Source organism: Peromyscus maniculatus, chromosome 12 (assembly GCF_049852395.1).
Source record: "Peromyscus maniculatus bairdii isolate BWxNUB_F1_BW_parent chromosome 12, HU_Pman_BW_mat_3.1, whole genome shotgun sequence".
NCBI lineage: Eukaryota > Metazoa > Chordata > Mammalia > Rodentia > Cricetidae > Peromyscus > Peromyscus maniculatus.
This window is the reverse complement of record NC_134863.1, coordinates 47,643,708-47,666,230: the sequence shown is the minus strand read 5'-3', so window position 1 is coordinate 47,666,230 and position 22,523 is coordinate 47,643,708. Positions and strand designations below refer to the sequence as shown.

The 22,523-nt window shown below is 42.3% G+C and overlaps 2 protein-coding genes across 4 annotated transcripts in view; one reads left to right on the top strand and one right to left on the bottom strand.

The window, feature by feature from the left end:
• Cmss1 (cms1 ribosomal small subunit homolog) overlaps positions 1 to 22,523 on the top strand; it is a 314,697-nt gene that overhangs the window by 148,302 nt on the left and 143,872 nt on the right. Inside the window, exon 1 of one of the 2 annotated variants that reach the window (XM_076549068.1) lies at positions 14,162 to 14,281. The exons of the other annotated variant lie outside the window; for it this stretch is intronic. The gene's annotated coding sequence lies outside the window, so the exon portion shown is untranslated. Of the gene's footprint in view, positions 1 to 14,161; positions 14,282 to 22,523 lie in introns of those variants that run through there. 2 annotated transcript variants of the gene reach the window in all.
• Positions 1 to 22,523, bottom strand: part of Filip1l (filamin A interacting protein 1 like) — a 253,915-nt gene that overhangs the window by 143,105 nt on the left and 88,287 nt on the right. The gene's annotated exons all lie outside the window — the stretch shown is intronic.

Genomic DNA, 22,523 nt, shown 5'->3' with positions numbered 1-22,523 from the left:
AAGATGGAGGAGGCATGGCCCCCAACTCAAGTGGTGGGAGGATGGAGGAGGCATGGCCCTAACTCAAGTGGTGGGAGGATGGAGGAGGCATGCCCCCAACTCAAGTGGTGGGAGGATGGAGGAGGCATGGCCCCCAACTCAAGTAGTGGGAGGATGGAGGAGGCATGGCCCTAACTCAAGTGGTGGGAGGATGGTGGAGGTGGGAGGATGGAGGAGGCATGGCCTTCAACTCAAATGGTGGGAGGATGGAGGAGGCATGGCCCCCAACTCAAGTGGTGGGAGAATGAGTCTTTCTCTTGTTGACCTTATGTTGAAAATTCTTGTAGAGGATGCAATTGCTCCTCCTGAGACATTCAGCATCGTCTGGAGATGTTTTGGGTTGTTCCACTTCCATTTGGACGATTCAAAGTATCCAGTTTGTAGAAGCCAAAGATAGGAAAAAACACCCTAATCTGCACAGGATATCCCTCTACAATAAATATCAAATAGTTCAAATCAAACCTTGACCTAGTTAGAATGTCAAGGAGTATTAGGAGAATAACCACGTATAGAGACACACACCTGTAATCCTAACATTCAGGAAGTTGAGCAGGCAGATCTTATATAGCTAGACTATCTCAAGAATTCAAAAATAGGAGAAAATAATATTGGGTGTATATAAATAAATATTTAGGTGTAAGAGGTGATCTGACCTGGATCTGACTAAAATAGAAATAGACACATGTCTTCCAAGACTAACTCTGTTGCCAGAGTGAACCAAAATTAAAAATTACTTTAACACAGTCCTGAGGTCTGAGTTATTTTCTCCGTGAATGAATGTAATAAAAGTATTTTGAAATTCCATTGAAATTACATGCATATGTCTAGCAAGCAAGGCTCACAAAATGCTTTTGTTAACTTAAAAATAACACTGTAGTGGTAAACATTTCATTAACTTGATCTGGAAAAAACATAGTAAACAGAGTTTAAAACAGATTTTCCAGTCTGTCTGCCTATTGGGCTCTCAAGAGATGGCGAGGACAGTGTTCTTCCGGCCATTATTTCTGTTCCTGACTAACAGCTCTATTTTCTTAATCAAATAGAAGTTTAAAAGGAACTGTGGGCCATGAAAATGCAAGGATGAGCTGTGTTTTTATTGCTTGTCAATACATGTTTCAGGAGAATCTTATTTCAGAAAAATCTTGTTATCATCCTATGTCAACAACTGTTTTGTTTTATAAAAAAAAAAAATCACTAAAAACTACAAGAATTATCATGACAATCTAAAACAGCCTTTAAAAACAATCTGGAATTTATCTTCATTTTGTCTGTAAGAGCTGCTCTGACCTGAGAGGTATGTTAGCCCTACTTCTGAAGTCCTATTCCACAGGTGTATTTGCATTTGGATGGGCAGGCTAGCTTACAAACAACAGCAAAAGAAACTCTTTCTACCCGCTTCCTCCCAGGCACCGAGAGGCAGAGTTTCTGGAAGGGCTGTTTGAGTTGTAGAAAGGCCAGCAGGGCCTCTGGTCTAGGGATCACTTTTTCCATATTGTCATTTTGGTCCTCAGTCTGCCTTCCTTCTCCTGGCTGCTTCTACCTCTGTTTCTATTCAAATTTGTTCTAGAATTCTAAACAACTGGGAACTCCCTGTGTTTCCTGATCCTTTATATAATTATTAGAAATGTGCAGCAATTGTGTTTGGACCTTTAAGGAGGGTATGGTTTTTGTTCATGGACTAAAAAGGAAAACTTAGTGATTTTTTTTTCTTCAACAGATTTTTCAGTCTAATAGTGAAGAGTAAAACCAACAGTTAGTAATTAGTTTGTAGAGCACTCTCATATATGGTATCTATCTTCTTTGGACCTAGCAACAACTAAATGGAGTGTTATTATGTTATTATGTTATGGAGGGGTGAGGTGGACAGAGCAACATTAGCCATAGCCTTGGCTGGCCTCAAACTCAGAGATCTACTTGCCTCCTAAGTGCTGGGATTAAAGGCAAGTACCACCAATGACCAGCCAGAAGGCGTGTGTGTGTGTGTGTGTGTGTGTGTGTGTGTGTGTGTGTGTGTGTGCGCGCGCGCACACATGCACGTTCATTATGGGTGGATATGTGTGCAAGTGCACATATGTTTGTGTGTGTAGGTCACAGGACAACCTTAAGTGTCATTCTCCAGGAGCTGTCCACTATTTTTAGAAGCAGGATCCCTGACTAGCCTAGAACTCAAGTAAGTAGGCTAGACTGGCTGGCCAGTAAGTCCCAAAGATCCCCTGTTTCCCTCCCCAGGGCTCGGATTGTAAGTATATGCCACATAAACAGTTTTTATATGGACTCTGGGTATCAAACTCAGGTCCTTATGCATTCAAGGGAAGCATTCTCCCAACTGAGCTGTCCTAAACCAGCAAAGGCTGTAGAATATTCAGTGAGTGCCCCATGAAGTTTTAGCCATGATAACATCATTTGAAGAAATAGTCTCATTGTTTGAAGATATATGAAGTAATTTCATTTGCTATCTTTTGTAATCAAAAGCATATTACTGGAGAAAATGAGTCCATGTCACTATTTAAGTGACAAAACCAGGTTCTGAACTGTTACTCTGATACTCTGATGGTTCTAATCCTGGCTACGCACTGAAATACTTCAGAATGACTTCATAGTTGTCCATCCCAGATCATCAGTAGTTCTGGGGGTAGATGAAGAGGGCAGCAGGATAAGATTGCTGCTCCCAGTAGGGAGAATAGTTCAGTTGTCTCTACTGTCGCCTCCTCAAGAGTGAACAGCGGAGACTCGTTAATAGTTTAAAACTTTACACAGAGCTATGAAATTAGAGCTTGTCTGTGAAAAAGTAAAGTAAGGAATAATGTGGTGATGGTCCTGATTTCCCCTCAACACCCAACACTTGGCAATAAAACTTGTCTGTCACCCTCTTAACATGCAAACCTTTGTTGAAGTGTAAGGCAAAATACCATATGTTGTCTAAAGTATCCATTTTTAAAATACAAACTCAGTGGTTCCACATCTGTAGCCGTGATGAAGTTGAGTAAAATTGTTCAGAGGAGTTATTCTTGGTGTTTGCTATACAATAGAGTTAAAACCAATTAGTCTTAGCTGAAAGTTCAGAGTATTGAAAGAGGATTTAATGTAAGCTAGCTAACTTTCAATATTAAAAAAAAATCATTTTATACTGGGCAGTGGTGGCACATGCCTTTAATCTCAGCACTGGGAAGGCAGAGGCAGGCGGATCTCTGAGAGTTTGAGTCCAAGCTGATCTACAGAGCGAGTTCTAGGACAGGCAAGGCTACACACAGAAACCCTGTCTTGGAAAAAAAAAATCACTTTGGTCCCCAAAACAATACCTATTTATACAAGAAAAAGTATCCCTATTTCAGATCCGAAAATAATATTTTCTAACTATTAGATGGTCTACAGTCCATTCTGAATGGGTGTTTTAATGTCTGTCCTTGTACATGTCCTCATGTTAGAAGCAGCCCACACCTTCTATGAATGGAGGAAGTTCAGTATTTGTATACATACCCAAGAGCATGTGCTTTTGGAATTAAGCATTTACCAAACCCAGCTGGCAAGAGCAGTGGGGTCTGTTAGCTGTCCCGCTGTCCCGGGAGAAGCTGTCCCAGGAGAAGCATGCAGCCTGCTCACTGTCTCGGGAACTTAGTTGTTCTATAGCTTTCTTAGGCTCTGCTCATCCTCCTTCCTCTTTCTAATCTCCTGGCTACCTTTTGAGTGCTGAGCTCACTGTATTTCTGTGATCTATTTAAAGAACGATGAAATGTAAAACTGTTAGTGTTCCTTACAGCCACATGATAGATACTCTATCTCTAAAGAGATACGAGCTCCTTCTACCCGGGGTAAATTCACTTCGGTTGTAATCTAACTGAATTCTGTGCCCTCTTGATCTCCCCTGGAGCAGACGCCTTACAGTCCCTCTTACCACGTGTTTCCAGCCATCCCTTTCTGGCCTTCATTTCCTTCCCTTCAACCTAAAGATCTGCTAAGACGTTTCTGTCTTAACAATTGTAGGGGTGAGATGTTCCTTAGCTCCTCCCCACCTCCTTCAACTGGTTCCTCCTGTTGCGCCTCCCCTGTATCTACCTGACTTTCCTTTTGAGAGGATCTGCTCCCTGTCCACCTCCCATTCATCGTGTGTCTGTTTTCAGCTCCCAGTCCTCATGTGTCAGCACAGAGGGAATCTTCATAATCACACCCACAGACACTTCTCAGCGAGACTCATTCACCTTCCTTAGCTTTTCAATAGCATTTACACCAGAAGCCACTTGACCGGTCTTGAAATCATTTCTCCCATGGACCTCACTGATCCCATTTCCTCTGCTTTTGCCTTCATTGAGTGGGGTTTTACTCTCACTAGTTCCCATCACTGCCTCATCTTGGTCCATTCCTTAATGGCACACAAGGACTTCCTAGGCCTTTAATTCCCAGCTCTCTTTGCTCTTCATTTGTCCTCTGATAATTTTGTTCATCCTTGGCCTCAACTACAGTGGGTTGGAGCCAACTCATAGCAACCAGTATTGCACAACTCTTTTCTGCTCTGTGCAGTGACTGTCATAGATATCTTAAAATCAGCCAAGGTAAGAATATCAATAGCCTCCACATCAGCGAAAGCCACAGGTCAGGGCTTTAGTCATATATCCAGGTAAGCAACAGAACACTGGCCTGAGCAGGGGGTGGCCACTAGTTTCTGAAACTGTCTCACACTTTCTGAGTGCCAGACATTATTTCCAGCTGATTTCTAGCCAGCTCATCTTGAACACCCAAATGCTGAATGGAATTCATTATCTTCTCCTGAAGCAGTCCTGTCCTGTACTAGCCCATCATTTGGCTAGTGGTCCCATTCCTCTCCTGTTAATAGCCCTCCTCTCTTCCACCTCCCCACTGTACCTAACTAACTCACAGGTGTGTGTCTTCCCCGCATTTCATTTAGATTTATGTTAGTTCAGGAGGATGCATGATAGAGCACCACAGAGTACATTCTATCACAATGATAGTAAAATGGTAACAAGGGAATGAGCACCAGAATGAATCCAGAAGTGGCATGGGCATACAAACATGTCACGGAGAACCACCAGCCAGCCACATGTTGCCAGTTAATTCAACATCCGGAAATACTTTGAATCTATCTTTGCCAGAAATGCAGTATCACAGCCTTTCTACCCTCCAAATACATCTTTTTGTCACACTCTTCCCGCTGTGCTTTTAAAGACGTGATGCTCACAGAATCTTATCACAGCATCCTTTCCCCATCGTTGACATTTCCTGTAGCTCTCCAATGCCCTCAAAAGAAAGTTGGAGCAAACACCCAGAGGCAACCTCCTACTTGAGATTTTTTTTGGCCTATTCCTCAAGATTTAGCATTAGTGTCACGATTCCTTGAAGCCGTCCTTGGCTCTAATATGTATTTCTGCTCTGTTCCCATAGTATGATTCCGTATATAATTATTGAATGCCAATAGCATTAATTCTGTTTGTACCAAAGATTACCTTTGAAAAGGTAATCATTTTTAAAGCATTTCTGTTGGAGAAAACATACTTAAGAAATTACACAAAAATATGGCAATCCCAGCTACTTGAGGGTGAGGCAGGAAGATCCCAAGTTTCAGGCTAGCCTGAGCCAAGACTCTGTCTTGTGCAAATAAATAAATAAATAAATAAATAAATAAATAAATAAATAAGGCTGAATATAGCTCTTCTGCCTACTCTATATGATACCAAAGAGTCAGTCCCAATGCCTGGGAGAGAGGGAGGGAGGGAGGAAGGGAGGGAGGGAGGGAGGGAGGGAGGGAGGGAGGGAGGGAGGGAGGGAGGGAGGGAGGGAGGGAGGGAGGGAAAGCATACTGATTTCCACACGGGAAGAAAGTACTAAGCACAAAGCAGCAGACGGGAAGAAAGGGACCCTGTCTCATGTATAGCACAGATTACTTTGTCTTACAGTATCTCCTAGCATTTCTCTCCCACTGCAATAGGAGACATGTGTATTCTCTGGACCACAGTGAGAGGTATAGTGTAGGTTTGCAATAGTATCTGTAGGATGGATGGAAGAAAGTTCTTACAACTGCCCAAAACTATATAGAAGTTCCTTCTGTTGTTTAGATTTGGGTGAGTGGGGAGATAGGACCATGAGAACATATATCTTTAGTTAGTATAGGCCAAATCCCTGCCCTAAGAATTGCTTCTTGTGGTTCAGAGAATGAATCTGTTGGCCTTCAAGGAAGAGCTCTGGGCCTAGCCCATTCAATCAGCCCTTTGCTAAACACATAAAAGAAGCCTGCCACTTGATGGTTCATTTGCTTTACAGCTTGCCAGAGGCTCAAGCAAAAGGTCCTAATTAAAAGATCTGTGTTGTTTCTATGCTCTCTTGCTCAATAGTAAGTAGAGAATCCCCAGGGCTTCATCCCATCCCCACACAGTGAATCCAGTTAATCTTCTAGATTAAAACAAAACATGCACACCACGCTAAAAATTTATAGTTGAGTTTCACACATAGTCTAGTTCCCTCTGCTCTCTGAGGCCCTCTATTCAGGAGGATTTAAAGATGTCTGTCAGTCTCTCAACTCTGGTGGTTCAGCACAAGGTGTTGGGAGGAAGAGGGGGGATATTGGCCGGCAAGAAGTCCAAGCATGTGTATTGTTTGCAAGTTTTCCCAGTGATTCTAATGTGTAATCAGGAGTGAAGACACTGGCCTAGAGTCAACAGTATTGCACTCTGCCCTGAATTGCTTCACATTCGCTCCTTAGCCTTCCCAGCTCTGGTGGCACTGGTGCTTCCCAGTGCCCTTGCTTTTAGAAGGAGTACAGTTGGCCAGAGACACCACTGAGCACTTCCCACACTCAGAAAACAACTTGTGTCTCTATTTTCTTCTTTATTATCTATCCCCCTTGCTAGAATAGGACCATGATCCACTGTTGATTGGCACTACTGTTGAATCAGTGTCAACTGAACATCCAGGAAGATGTGACTGCTAGGCTGAGTCAGGCGGAGTCAAAGGAGCTGGAAGGAGCAGTTAGAAGTTTGAAGGAAAAGTCATACTGACGACAAACAAGTCACAGAATGCCTTCTACGAGGGATTCAAGCTAAAAAGTACTTACAAATCAGCATGTCAAAGACTGCCTACTATTACTACTTCTTTTCAAAAGTGGTGGCGCACGCCTTTAATCCCAGTATTCGGGAGGCAGAGCCAGGCGGATCTCTGTGAGTTCGAGGCCAGCCTCTGGTCTCCAAAGCGAGTTCCAGGAAAGGCGCAAAGCTACACAGAGAAACCCTGTCTCGAAAAACCAAAAAAAAAAAAAAAATCACAAAAGGACATACGCTTGTAAAAAAAAATTCAGTGTTAAAAGTGAAATTCCTTTGGTGCTAGTTATTTGAAGTATTTTATACAGTGTACAGAATTAATATATAGGTTGATTTTTAAAGAATTGAGCCATTTCAAATATAGTATTCCATAATTGTGTTCTCTATAAATAAGCCTGTAGTTTGTTCTATATCAAGACATGGGTCAGAGTAGTGAAGGGATTTAGTGGGAACCATATTTCCCTAGACAACCTGATTTCTGTGCGTTAGCTGTTTTATGGCCCTTACTCATTGAATTATCCCATATTTCATATTCATTCTCTTTTATCCACAGTGAGGTCTGATTGTGTCTGTTTTTAATGATGTTACTTATAACAGATGTCCGTTCTCTACATTGGGGCTTATAATTAAGCTATGTTTAGGGTGAATAAATTTGGCGGTAGCTGTGATAGCCTCTCACTTACCAGAGTTCAGCCTGAGGCATAACTAATGGCTAGCAGGCCGAAGCCAGTACTCCACCTGGTTTTTCTGAACCAGTATTAATGGACAGTATAGCTGTGCCTGTTCCTTTATGTATTGTCTGTAACTATTCGTGTGCTACAATGACGGGTCAGGCACTGCAACAGAAACCATGTAGCCACAAAATCAAAAATCCCTACTCTCTGGGTCCTTGACACAAAAATCGGCTGACCTTCCGTTTAGTTGATCAAAAGAATCACACTATCAATAATCAAAACAAAGCAACTGAGCTCTGTGGGAATGAGAGCTCTGGAGTTTTGTCTCTAACACTACACATGTCTGATTGCTTTCAGCAGAAAGAGAATCAGCAAGAACATGGTAGAGGATGGGGCAGGAAGAGGGTATGCAGGCATGTTCTATCTAGTTGGGTCCTGTCTTCCTGTCAGACAAGTCACATCTTCTCCCTTTCTATTCTGTCCCCTCCCAAGAGGAACAGTGCTTGCTGTAAAGAAGGCCAAGATTTTCAGAATACCTGTACGTTGGAGCCTTTAAATTTAAACCAGTCTGCCCTGTCTTTGCTGCCAAACTCCATAAATCATTCATCTGAACAATTAAAGGCTGGGCACCTGTTGAATGCTGGCCCAGGTGCAGTAGGTTAACCCCCATCCTCCCAGCTGCTTACCATGGAAGGTAAGGGACCCCACACCATGCCAGCTGTGAAGGAAGCATCAGGAGGCATTTGGTTTTCATCTCCACTAGGCTTGTGTCTGCCCCCAGTCCCACATTATGTAGGGAACGCCCCTCTGGAGATTCCACTGCAGCTCTTGCAGTGATAGAAGTCTGGACGTTTGCAGTGGCCACTCTTGGAAAAGTGGAAAGCTGTCATGTCACTACAGGTGGAAAACATTATGACAGCTTGCTAGAGCTGCCCCCTTCTCTTTGCTGTGTGAACCTGTGTAAAGTTTTTCCTTCTCGAGAGCTTGGTCTGTGTGATCGCATTCGGCCAGACTGTGGGTGTGTCATATAAAGGCTGACTCTGAAGTTGGTTTGGAATTGGGATTTGAATATCTCCTTTGATTTGAACATTGCTACACACTCTACTAAACTCAGACTGGGATAAAAGTAGGCCAAACATCAAGTGATCTACATAATTGAGAGGAAACAAGTTGATTCTGTGTCTGGCTTGTTCAACTGACTGTTCATCTGCCCACTCTATGGGTGTAATTAGCCCAAATTTTAATAACAAAATTGGAAAGCCGAGAGGGACTTTGAAAAACATCTAATTGTACTGATGTGGAAATGGCGTCTTTAGACCCGGAGTTACTTATCCACAGTGATGAAGTCTATTCCTTTAGGCCTTCAGACCAAATAGCGTAATCCATAGTTAGGCATCCTACTTATAAGACTGCCCCTCTAAAGCATTGTTTATACAAAGGGAAACACCGGAAACTTCAGTTTGGGTTCACATTGCTTTCTTTGATGAGCCTGGGGATACTCTGAGACTCTGCTGCTTTCTGCAAATCAGACATGCTTCCTGGATTGCATCAGAGTCCAGGGGACATGATTGATGAATAAAGGGCAGAGGAGGGATGATGTAATGGCTCGGGTGGCCTTTACCTGAGAGTTATCTCTGGCAGTGTATTGCTCGGGTCTGTGTGACTCACACACTGAGGTGCTGCCATCCGTGTTAGTCAGCACGATAGGCTCACACTTACCTCACCCTATGTTTCTCTGCTTTCCTTGCCAGATCTGATTAGAGGCACTTTTGTTTTAAGCTCGTGTTTATGAAGCAGAAGTGCACTTTGCACCAGTGGCCACGCTGATTCAGTCAAAGCAGCTTGATGTTTACATCCACTCAGATCAGCGCCTACTCAGGGTCCCACATTGTCAGTATTCTCTCACAGCATTTTTTTCTGTCTTTAAGCATCAGTTCAACAAACCCATTCCAAAATAAACCTGAAACAAATACCCACTGTGAGCCATAATTATGGCAGATGCTTTTTTGCTTTTAGCCACAAACCAACAATGTGGAGCAATTACTACCTGTACCATTTTAGGGTTGAGAACACTCACCCAGCTCACTTGGATAGTGTGTATATGAATTGAGATTGAAATCCTGCTATCCTGCTTTCTTGGAATCAAGTACAGTACTTTTTCCACTGCATCACAAATGTTTCTAATATATGTACTCCAGGAGCTTTTCAAAAAAATATGTCATTTTCTTGAGGTTAAATTCATACTTGATTTATGATCTTCATATTTGATATACTGTCTATCTCTGTCTATCCTTGGTGTTCTAGAAATCAAGAGAACAGAAATAAATTTATTTATTGAACAATAATCATTGAGTTCTACAGTGGAGATTTATCATAAAGCACTAATTCACTTGAATTTAATTGTACCTGCTTAGCAAATGAATATAAAAAGAAATAGAATGAAAATGTACATGGACAGACAGGTCTCCTTAGCTTATGCTCAGTGGGCCTATACTGGGGGCCTAACCCAAGATAAATAAATAAATATATATATTGATTTTCCTCAGTCCGTGTCTGTTCACATGTGCCTCTCTTGAAATAAACATCTTGCTTTGTCTAATGTGGTGCCTTTTTGTACAACGTGTATCTTAATTTTTTATGCAACCAAAGATAGGTCTATGCCAAAGCTTTAGGGGAAATCCATCTGGGTGTGGCCTACTAAGAAACAGTATATCTTCTTCCCGCAGAAGGCCTTCCTGACACAAGTTGAAGGATTTGTTTCCTTTATGTACTCTCTAAAAATCTTAGTCTCCAAATAACCCCCCCCCCTTTAGAAGTTAAGATTGCTTATAATCAAACAAGAAATTATAATTAGGGTGTTCTTAAATGGATCTTCTGTTTTCTCTGTATTATGCCATGTTGTATGGAAATTAATATTGAGCAAACCAAATATCAGTGTCCCCATAAGAGAACTGTTAGACCAACTATGGTAGCATATGCCTATAATCCCAGCATTTGGGAGGTGGCGGCAAGGAGATCAGTTCAAGGCCAGCCTTGGCTACCTGTTAGTTTGAGGTCAGCTTGAGCCAGGTAAGACCCGTCTTCAACAGCAGTGAAAACTGTGTTAATGCTGAAAGCAATGGAGAAATGCCAGTGGGGGGAGGAGTGAAAACTTCAGTGGACAAGTCCGTCAGAGAGGTGCAGAGAGACGACTAAGGAAGCTACTTCGGGGCCAGAGAGATGGCTCAGTGAGTAGAAGCTTTTGCCACCAAGACTAATGACATGAAGTCCATGCCAGGACCACGAGGAAGGATAGGGCAAATGCCTGCAAGTTGTCTTCTGGCCTCCACATGTGTGTGGTGTGAGCATTCGCGCACGCGCGCGCGCACACACACACACACACACACACACAAAATATTAAAGATTTTAACAAATTTCTATGCATGGCCTTTTGAAAAATGAAATTGTATCCTTCTAAAATTATGTTATTTCCAACATATATCTAGGAATATTTACAGTTTTTTGAAATACTTAAATTTTCATTTGAATACCGAACACATGCAAATGCTAACAGTAATAAGCACTTGAGTATGGGGAAAGGAAGTTGTTACATATTCAGAAAGGTTTTGTTTCTTCGGGTTATTCTCCTGTCCTAAGAGGAAGAGCTGTAAGGACAGAGAACACACAGAGGTTACCATGACGTCAGGCCATGCCTTTGTCCCACTTGCCTGTAGCCTGCAACTGATTCCTCCCACAGTCCCTTTGCCCCAGCCCAGCGGTGTCCAGTTCACGCCCATCTCCAGGACCCATAATGCAGCCTGTATGTCCTGAACCCGAGTGGGGAATGGTAGGAAAGAGACAAAGGAGCCAGCAGGAAGTAGACATTTGTATGAGAAAAAGAGAAGCAGTGGGCCGGAATGCCTGTAGCCATAGTTCCCCAGCTAACATTCGCTGCAGCTAGGCAGCTGTGCAGGCTGCAGATGCACAGGGCAGTCTGGAGCATGGCTGCAGTTTACTTCCCCTTCAAAGGCAACCACAGAAACTTCATGTTCCCACCAGCCCTCCCTCACCTGATGATCGGCTCCTCTTTTATGTTTGTCTTTGGGTTGTTTTCTTTGGGTAAATCATTTCCCTAAATAATTCCCCAATTTCTTCATGACTGGAAGAGCTACATGCTCCTTTTGAGTATCTTTGCCAACACCCACTTTTCCTTGTGTCTGGTACCCCATAATTACCATAACTGCTACCCACAGATGGCTAAGTTTTGAATCTTATCTTTCTGCCTTTTCTATGAGGTGATCATCTGTGATTGTCTGCTCCAAGGCTCCTTTAAAAGAAATATACAAAAAAAGTATCTCTTCTCAATAGCCATGAAGGTCATCATTAAAATCCCAGAAGTTTTTGTTTTGCCTCTTTTATTGTGTATTATTAAAACTCAGCTCTGGAATGATGAGAATCTAGCTTGTTTGTTTTACATCTGTTCTTCCCGTAAGAAAATTTCAACTTGGGTTACACTCGGTCCTTAGACGCCTAGAATTTTCTATGGAAGTTTAAGAAATTAAAGCTCAGAGCAAATGTTCCTGATGATGTTTGGAATCAGATAAGCAAATGAATAGTCGCGGCATGTCAGCCAAGGAAAACAAGCTTCTTGATGGGCAGGAGCCTGCATTGTGTGGAGCTCTTCGCTTGCTTCACCAGCCAGAGCCCTGTTCATTGAACTCCATTTATTGCGTATTGAAGAGGACATAAAACACCTTGTCCTAAAGTAAACGTGTTTGTCTTGTGTCCACTTCATGACCGTGATTATGTTCATCTTCGTAATTCCTTGAGCCTTTACCTGCTTGTTTCACGCTTTGCTGGCAGCAGTTTGTGCCGTGACTTTCTCTGCCAGGCTGTTTTCCTATCCTTGCACTTCATTAGCCTTCCGTAGTTGTTGGTAATTGGAAGAGAAGTCACCTGATTGTTCTTGGCTCTGACGGCTGTTCTTACTTTCCTATTTTCTTTGTGTGACAGTGAGAGTCAGTGATTTGAGCCTCTCCTATCTATCTTTTCCACCTTTTCCTCATTGTGATGAAAATACATTACTGCTTGAACTTTCCATTTAACTAGGGGACTGCGTAGAGCAAGCCCTTAGTGACATATACTCAAAGCAGATTTGCAACAGATCAGTTTGTGTCAAGTATGGACTTTTAGTAACCTGTGCTTGAACATCCTCTACCATAAGGTAAAGGGAGGAAGGAAGGAACCAGATCATTAACAAAACAACAACAACAAAAAATCTGTTGAGGGTTGGAGAGATAACTCAGTGATTAAGAGTGTTTACTGCTCTTGCAGAGGACCTAGGTTGGATTCCCAGCACTCACTTAGTGGTTCACAACCATCAGTAACTCCAATTCTAGGGAATCCGACTGCTCCTCTGACCTCTGAAGGCTCCTGCAAGCACAATATGCATACACATACAATATACATACAATTAAGTAATTTTTAATCTATTATGTAGTAAAGAAGAGCATCAGGGACGAAAAATCATTCTCTGTGGCTGGCACAGAGCAGCCTAGAGCAGATTTTTGCTATAATCACAATTCAGGCCATACTCAAAATGATTTTGTTTCTTATGTACTTTTTAATACAGCATTTACTTAATTCTTTGAAAGTTTCATACAATATATTTTTATCATATTCACCCCCAACTCCTCACTAACTCCCACCAGATCCATGCCCACTTCCCTACCCACCCAATCTCTCCATCTCCCTCTCCTCACCCCCCACCTTCCCCGATCCTTCTCTCTCTTCTCGAATCCCTCTCCCTCTTCCATCAGTTCCAGTTTGTGTTGGCCAGCTCCTCTGGGGCGTATGGCCTACCATAGAGTGTAGTATATACCAGAGATCACACCATTAAAGAAAACTGACTATGCCTTTTCCTGTAGCCATAAAATGTTCCTCAGCTAAGGTGACCATATGCCCACCTTCCTCACCCTTGGGATTTTGTCTGGTTTGAGATTGCACAGGACTTGTGCATGCGGTCATAATTTTTTGTGAGTTCATATGTGTTTCTGCCCCAATATGTTCAGAAAACACTATTAACTTAGAGTAATCCACCAGCTCTGACTCTTAGAATCTCTCCCTCCCTTCTTCTGAGAAGATCCCGGAACCTTGAAGGCCAAGCCTTCCAAAGTCTCTTTTTCTCTGCATGTTGGCCAGTTGTGGGTCTCTGTCATCACCATCTACTATATGAAGGAGCTTGTCTGGTGAAGACTGAGAGAAGTACTAATATATGGGTATAGCAATAAACCCATTAGGTATTATTTTCAGACTGTGTCCATTTAGTAGAAGAATAATATTAAGTTCTTCCCTACAGCCTACAAATGATCTTGCCACACGGCCATAACCTATGTAACAGTGCCATCCATATATGAGTTCCATCTCATGGAGCCAGCCTGAAGTCAGAAAGTGGTGGATTGCTCCCATAACATCTGTGCCACTATACACCAGTGGGCATATCTTGCCAAGCATATCGTTATTGTATATTGAAGAATTCATGGCTAGGTAAGATTAATGACTACTTTTCTGCCCCAGTAATGTGCCTAGATAGGTCCAGCAAGGTCAAAGCTAATTGGTAGAGATGAATTATTCACTGATTTCTTCATATTTATGACTCAAATATGGGGTGTCTTCAGCAATAGGATCATATTAACTTCAAGTTCTAGAAGATGTCCAAGAGGAGAGTGGCAATAACCTGTAATGTTTGGGGATCTACATGACCCCAGTGGCCAACAACTGAAAAAGAAGTAATGATAACAACCTTTTGTGTCCACTTTTGTATTCACCATGTACTTTTGGGTATGGTCTATCTACCAGCCACTGCACCCTTAAAGAAATTTGACTCTTTATCCCCTAGAAGCCATCAGCTGTCCATAGTTCCTCCTCTAGGGGAGTATCTCATGATTCCTATCACCACTCCATGCTAGAATGTTGTCTGGCTTGCTCTTGTGTAGGTTTTATGCAGATAACCACAGTTACTGTTGAGTTCATAAGTCCTGTCATGTCCAGAAGACACTGGTTAACTCCAGTTCTTTTCAGCCCTGGCTCTTTTTTTTTTCTATTCATTTTACATACCAACCACAGATCTCCCTCTCCTTCCTCCTCCTGCCCCCCCCCCAGTCTTTCCCCCCAATCCACCTCCCATTCCCACCTCCAAGACAAGGTCTCCCATGGGGAGTCAGCAGAGCCTGGTACATTCAGTTGAGGCAGGTCTAAGCCCCTCCTCCCTGCACCAAGGCTGTGCAAGGTGTCCCACCATAGACACTGGGCTCCAAAAAGCCGGCTCATGCACCAGGGATGGATCCTGATCCCACTGCCTGGGGACCCCCTAAACAGTTCAATCTAAACAACTGTCTCGCCCATCCAAAGGACCTAGTCCAGTACCATGGGGTTGGGGGGGGGGCACAGCTATTGGTCCACAGTTCATGCGTTTCTACTAGTTTCAGCCCTGGCTCTTAACAATCTTTTTGCCCTCCCTTTCACAATGGACTCTGAGCCTTGTGGGTATGGAAAAGGCATAAATATAAGTGGTCCATTTATTATAACTGACTATTCCACTTTAAGTTAAAGTTAAGTTTCTGCATTAACCACCACCCACTGCACACACACACAAACCTTCTCTGATGATATCTGAGAGCTGTGAGTACAGACATAAGAATTTGGAGGGCCGTGTCATACTCTGTTCATTTAGCAGCGTGATGGTAATAGAGGCCTGTGACCCCCTCAACCATGAGTTCATGACCATATTTTCAGTACCATACATCTGTTTTCTCCTGTGGAGCGGGGCTTCAATCTATCAGAATGCTGCAGGTGAAGCCTGTAACGTTCATGCCACTGTTGCTGTGGGTGTATCTTGCCGTTACTGTGGCTCACGGTGTTCAGAGCTGAGTAAGACTAGATGATCCCGTCATCCCCCAGTCCTAGCCCACATAGCTGTCAGTACTATGGAGCTAGCCATCTAAGTACTTTAAGTAAAAAAGTACTTCATGGATGGAAACTACAGTGTTGTCTAGGGAGATGGGGTGTTGCTGCCTTGAGTGCTGTTATTAAGGTATAGGACTGATGGATGTCGTTGGAAAAGAGAGAGCTGACCATTGAGGGAGTACGAAGCATGTAGGTGTCTGTTAGTGCCTGTTTCGCATAGCATCTGGTAATTAGTTTTCTAGCTAGTTTCTAATTGTCTTGGGATATGGGAAACTGAAATGTCCCTGGAGATTATGTTAGATTAGGTTCATTTCCCTAGCACAACCTTGCCTGGGACCTATATACAGGGTGTGGACCTCTACTAAGTTGGCATAACATTTTCCACCTTCCTGGTGTTTGTACTAACATAATTACGATAAATTGCTGCTGTTTTTGGAGATAATCTCTGTTCTCACATCTGGGCTTCAGGTTTTGAGTAAGGCTGCTGAAGCAGAGGGGAGGAAGGAGCCTTTCCATAATATTAAGGTCATTCCTGATAAAGGTGATGGCTCCGCCTTTCCCAGTTAGATCCCCTGCCAGCAATAGCATAGGCTTGAGCCAATGCCAAATGTTTTAATACTGTATGGCCTTGCTTGATAAAGTCTGTGCATGGCAAAGGGGTGGGGGTGGGGGGCAAAGTTTCCCAAAGTAAAATTTTCCAAGCTTTCTCTCTGTGATTTAGGCAGAGCACCCTCCATCTAAGTATTACCATGTGTTTGGTGTAGTCGCCGGTAGCCTGTGATTCTCATTCGACAGCGCTTCTAGAGATTCGAATTGACAGGAAGTGCTGGGCAAGTTAAGATGTAAATCTACTCTTGCTGCACAGAGTTTGGGGGGTTTGACAGAAAGGACAGTGGCAAAGACGGGGAACGACGGAGATTAATGCTGTGATGTTCCCAAATAATACTGAGTTGTTACGGTCTGCTACCCAGCAGCACTCAGTGTTATACTCCATTGTTCCACTAATGTTGTGCATGTGTTCTCCAGACTCGCTTTCCCTCCTGTTAGAAACTCTCAACTACAAGAATTGTTGTCTTTCTCTGGCCTGTGTTTCACGTGGAGAACAAGCATGGTGAGGCCAATAAGTAGTTGTTGGGTATCTGAGCAGTTAAAGCCAAACCATCGCATACCCCTTGGCAAGAGGAGCCGGTGTGATAATAACCACATGCTCAGGCAGTTCCCCACCCTGGAGCACTTACAAGTGTAGGAAAGAGATTTTTCTCTATTTCACAGATTTTCAGTTTCCATATGGAATATACCATTAGCCTCAACATCTACCAAGCCTTTACTGTAATTACTATCAACAAAATTCATGAATAAACTTAGTACAGAGAAAAGGGAAATAAGAGATCTCTGGCTTTTAAAGATTGGGCTATCTTTTGAGAACTCAAATTCAGTTTAGGTGAATGAACTGGGTGAAGCTGGTTTCAACTTGACTACTCAAAGCTTTGGCTCTAACCTGGCAGTGGTGGACCACACCTTTAATTCCATCACTTGGGAGACAGAGGCAGACGGATCTCTATTAGTTTGAGGCTAGCCTGGTCTACAGAGTGAGTTCAAGGACAGCCGGGATTGTTATATAGAGAAACCCTGTCCCGGAAAACCAAAATAAAGATAATTGTGGCTCTTGTTTTAAGCCAAATTAATGAATTATTACCAAGGATATAAAATCAATCTTGAGTTCAATGTATTTTTCTGTTGTTCTGAAACAAATTGACAGCAGATAAAAATCATTCCTGAGGGATTAGGACTCAGTAGTGGCGGCACTAATGAATGATAACAGTGAAGCAAACATTAGCTTGTCTGCCCTGGTTAGCAGCCCGAGCAGTGAAAACCTTAATGGACCATGAAGACTGGAGGGCTGGGTGACGTGGGTCACAGCCCAAAGAACAGGCGAGCACAGTACAGGGGAACCTTTCATCACCTCCGTGACATTGAACGTTTTCTATCCGTAGAGCAGGCGCTTAATTTCCCCAGGTTGTTAATCTGGCACCTTTCATGAACATCACTGTTCACTCTGGGATATAAAAAAGCAAATAGCCAAAACATGTAAGTGTTAAGGGGAAAAAACCAACAGAGGAAATTACCATAGCATGTGGGGTACTGGCACCTTTCCCCCAAGTCTGAGAAGGGAAAGATAGCTCGAAATCTGCTGCTTTGGCAGTCTCTGTTTAGCAGTAACCAGAGGTCTCAGGAAAGAAGGTCCCATAAATATACACTCACAGAGTTCAGCCGTGGCCTTTAACTGCATGTGTATCCACATTGTCAAACTAGACTCCAAACCCACCACCGGAGAGCCAGGCAATAATAGGAAAGTAAAAGGCTCTTCCCTCGATGCTCTGATTTTGCCCTGTGTTTACCCTCTCTGTCCTAAAGAACCCGGTGTTTCCTCTCCTGGTATAGTGTGTTCCTTTTGCGTGCCCATCAGTTGTTAGCATATCTGCTATGTCATAGTGTGCTGAGTGTTAAAGCATAATCCTTATTTGGTTTTTCTGTCTCTTGTTTTTAGGTAAGTCGTCTGATTGGAGTGATATTTCATTTGATGGAATCGGCCGCTTGGTAAAGTACTATTATTTTTATCACATGATGTCCACTGTCACTTTTGTGGTTTCTCAACCTGTTTGTTTTTTTTTTTCTCACGTTACATATGAATAAACTGCCTTGGAAGGCAATAACAAGAAGAGTGGGGAGGCCATGGGGAACCAGGAAAGATGTAGCACTATATGTATTTGCCTATGAAAACCCACCTTTGAAAGAAACTATTTATAGCTATTTTCATCAGCTTTGTGTTTTAGAACTTCAGGAAGGGTTTCTTATATTTAGGAATGATTGAATTTCCTTCCGAGACTCACACCAAATTAAGAGTTGTGATTTCTGCTTGTGTTTGATAAAAATCTGACATTCCTCAGATTCCTCAAAATATTGCTCTCCGTGTTACATGAAACATTCTGTGTCCCATGGGATATAATTTGAATCATGATTTATCTTAAAACATCTATTCACTTAAAGCACAGTCTTTCCTAGACAGAGAGGACATGAGTTTTCTGAGTCTCTGAGTCTTGGAGGTGGAGTTGGGGCTGTGCTCCATGCTAGAGGTGAAGCCTGTGAGCATGAGCCCCATGGTAGGATGCATGAGAACAGCAATTGCCTTACCCAGCTCCTTCTGGATCTTTTCAGTGACAAGAAGGATGTCTGTGGTTGGTACAATTTCTGAAAAAAATCGGTAGGTCCTGAATATTAGCAATGGTTTTTCTTCTGACTTTGTACTTTTTCTAGAACTAAACAAGCAAAGCCTGAGGTCCTTCCTCCCAGTACCACACCTTCCCAGAGTATCTCTTGGCATGATTTTGCATCACATGTTTTCTTTTAGACATGAATTTGATAAAGTTTTATGACTCAAAATACCCAGAGGACCCTTGTGCCTCATTCCTTCCACTCTTCTCCATTACTGTCTTCTGAAATTTTTTCTTTGTTGTTTTGTTGTTGCTGTTGTTGTTTTGGTTTTTTTTTTTTTTTTTTCAAGACACGGTTTCTCTGTGTAGTCCTGGCTGTCCTGGAACTCACTCTGTAGACCAGGCTGGCCTCAAACTGAGTGATCCACCTTCCTCTGCCTCCCGAGTGCTGGGATTAAAGGTGTGCACCACCACCGCACCGCGTGTTCTGAATTTGTAAGTTTACAATACCTGGTGGTTTGTGATTGTAAGTCATTCAAGACTGTTGAATATTGCTGTATATTGTTGCTGACTCTGACTGAGTAGATAATGATGTCCTTAAGCATACGATGCAACAATGTTAGATTGACTTCCATGTTCACCTTGAAACACTTAGTCCAGTGGTTCTTAGCCTTCCTGATGCTGTGACCCTTTAATACAGTTCCTCATGTGGTGACCCCACAAACCATCAATTTTTTCATTGCTACTTTGTAACTATAATTTTGCTACTGTTATGACTTGTAATGTAAATATCTGATATGCAGGTAGTCTTGGGCGACCCCTGTGAATGGGTCATTCTACATGCCCCCAAAGGGGTCACAACCCACAGGTTGAGAACCACTGACTTAGTGGTTGAAGGCCGAGTCTCTCCTTGCACAGGAAGCTATCTCTACTCAAACACAGACTCTGCCCCAAAAGTCCAGGAGCACATAGGATGGGAACCATTTTTTCTCAAAGCACTATTGTCATTGTGTGTGATGGTTAACACCTCTAATCTCTAATCTTGCCTCCAGTCTGAGGCAAGAAGATTGTCAGTGGGTTTGAGGACAGCCTGGGCTACATAAGGAGTTACAAATCAGTGTATGCTAGAATGAGATGCAGTCTAAAAAGAAACAAAGAGTCCTGTGTGTGTTTGGAGAAATGCTTGAATACATGGAGGAGGGAGTGGATAACAGATACAAATGTAGCTCAGAAAAGAGAGCTCAACATTTATCCCTAGTTCTGTTTGACAACCTGTGATGTGGAGTAATGCCTTTCTCATATCAGGATGCTGTCCATGTCTATGTCGACCAGCAAGTCCCTAAAGGAGATTGCTTTTAAGAACCTCTGTGAGGGCATAGTGTATGGGAACCCAGGGATGAATAGTTTCCTTTAACTCAAAGTATTCAAAAAAGCAATTCAAATAGCATCTTCCTTGATTAGGTACTTGAATAGAAATGTTAGTATCTTCACCTGCCTTTTATCTGCTAAAAGGCAGAAATACCTAAAAACTCCTTTTCTAGCTTTAAGACAAGAAAGAAACTGGCAGAATTGATGTCCTTTTAGCCTACCAAAACGCCTTCTAGATATGACCTATACAAATTTTTCAATGTTTTCCCCCATTTTCCTCCCTGAGAATGTAATTTCTCATTCATATCACTAGAAACCCATACCAAACAAAACATTTTTTTTGTATTTTCTAAGAAATGGCCATCCAAAGATCCCCTCATCTTTCCAATATAATGATGGGCAGAATCAGGAGCCCTTTAAGAAATATGGGTTTCTTGGGAAAGGAGTAAAAATCTCACTCAATATTGGGAAGCCTGGGAAAAGGATAATGCTTCAGCAGGAATTCCATTGCACCTGTCCCCCGTGAACTAGCTTGAGACCTAAAAGCCCACCCCCACAGTGACGTGCTTTCTCCAACAAGACCGCACCTACTCCAACAAAGCCACACCTCCTAATAGTGCCACTCCCTTTGGGATTATGGGGGCCAATTACATTCAGGCTGCCACAGTCATGGTGTTTCATCACAGCAATAGTAACACTAAGACGGGGCTCTTTGCCCATTTTTAATTACATTGTTTGTTTTCTTGTTACCGAGTTGTTTGAAGTCTCTATCTTAGATACTAATGACCCTTTATTAGGCATCTGTTTGACTCATAAGTATTTTCTTTCCTCCTGTACGCCATCTCTCCATTTTATTGCTTCTTTTCTATGTGGATAAATTGTCATCCATGAGATCTCTTCTGCTTAGAATTATGTCAGGAAAATGACTGCTGAAGTCAATGTCAAGAAATTTCTCCCATGTACCCCTCTAATGCGTTTATAGTTTCTTGTCTTTGGTGCATTTTGTGGTGAGGGTTCGGTTTCTTCTGTTAGTAGACAGCCAGTTTTCCCAGGGTCCGTCTTTGAAGAGACTGGCCTTTCCCCTTTTGCTCCTGGCCCATTAATCAAGGATTGGTTAACCATACATGTATGGATTAACTTGGGGGCTCTCTATTATGTTCCATTCGTCTGTATGTCTGTTTTTTTTTTTTTATCCTAGTACCATGCATTTTTGATTGCTGTATTGTGGATCTTAAAGTCTGTAGAAAGATGCATCCAGTTTTGTTCTTTTTGTTCAAGGCTGTTATTTGTAGTCTTCTGTGGTTCCATGGAAATTTTAGAATTATTCTTTTGTGTAAAGGTGTTGTTAAAGTTTTGATGGGTATTAAATTAAATCTATAAATAACTTTGTGTAGAATGATATTTTAACAATAATAACTCTTTACACCCACAAAATATGTTCATTTTCTTTCTATTTTATTGGTAGAATTTCCTTTGAGATAAGGTCTCATGTAGGCCAGATAAGGCTGGCCTCCCACTTTCCATGTAGCTGAGAGTGATTGGCCTTAAACACCAGATCCTCCTGCTTCACTAACCTGAGTGCTGGGACGCAGGAATGTACCACCATGCTCAGGATTTGCAGTGCTGGAGCTCAAATGCAGGGCTTCCCGTAGGGCACCCTACCAACTGAGCTACGTCTGCAGCCTTATAGCAGAATAGTTTTTAACCATTTTGAAACTGAGGGTATAGCTTAGTGGTAGAATATACCATGTGTGAAACCCTGAGTTTGATCCTCAGCATCTAAAAACGCACAAGTTTTAAATCAAGTTCATTTTGTCAGTAATTCTGGCAATCCTTAAAAGTATATGCTAAGATTATTGAAGCAAAAGTTGCTTTGGCTAATATATAATTACAAAAGAGAAACTTGTCTTAAACTCTTTACGCCTTGGGGTCATCTGCTGTTTGCTTTTGTTGGATTGAAAGCCCTATGATGCTAGGGACTATGTCGTCTGGTGCTCATATTTATACATACAGCACCTTTTACACTGCCTGGTACAAAAAAAAAGCACTCAGTGAATATATGACAAATGGAATTGGTAAACACTATAATCTAAATCATATACGATGATTGTTTGAAATGACGAGGTGATGCACACATTTAGAGGATTCAAACATACTTTTAAAAGAAAAGGGTTCCTGCTAGCCAAAATCTCTTTCTGACTCACTCTCTCTCTCTCTCTCTCTCTCTCTCTCTCTCTCTCTCT